Genomic DNA, 345 nt, shown 5'->3' with positions numbered 1-345 from the left:
TTGGAAAGCTCTCTTTATATGTCATGGTTTTGATGAGGACAACTTGTACTAATAAGAGCTTGAAGATCACCAACAAATCAACGTGCTTAAGTTTTTGATTGGTACTAGGCTTAGACTAGAAACTAGTTTAAGTTGAGTCTAAGGCTTAGGTCACCTAAGACATGTCTCATATGCATTAATCTTTTAAATCATTTCATCATTGAGCTATGTCATCCATAATATGTTCATGCATCACATAAATACATGTATATGTGCATTCTAGGCATAAACTAAGTGTTAAACATGTATGAATTAAGTGCATAACGTATTTGAGTTTTTGTATTTAAAATTACACATGAAAATATG

This window comes from Lupinus angustifolius, chromosome LG14 (genome assembly GCF_001865875.1).
Source record: "Lupinus angustifolius cultivar Tanjil chromosome LG14, LupAngTanjil_v1.0, whole genome shotgun sequence".
Taxonomy (NCBI): Eukaryota; Viridiplantae; Streptophyta; class Magnoliopsida; order Fabales; family Fabaceae; genus Lupinus; species Lupinus angustifolius.
This window is presented reverse-complemented; position numbering follows the sequence as displayed.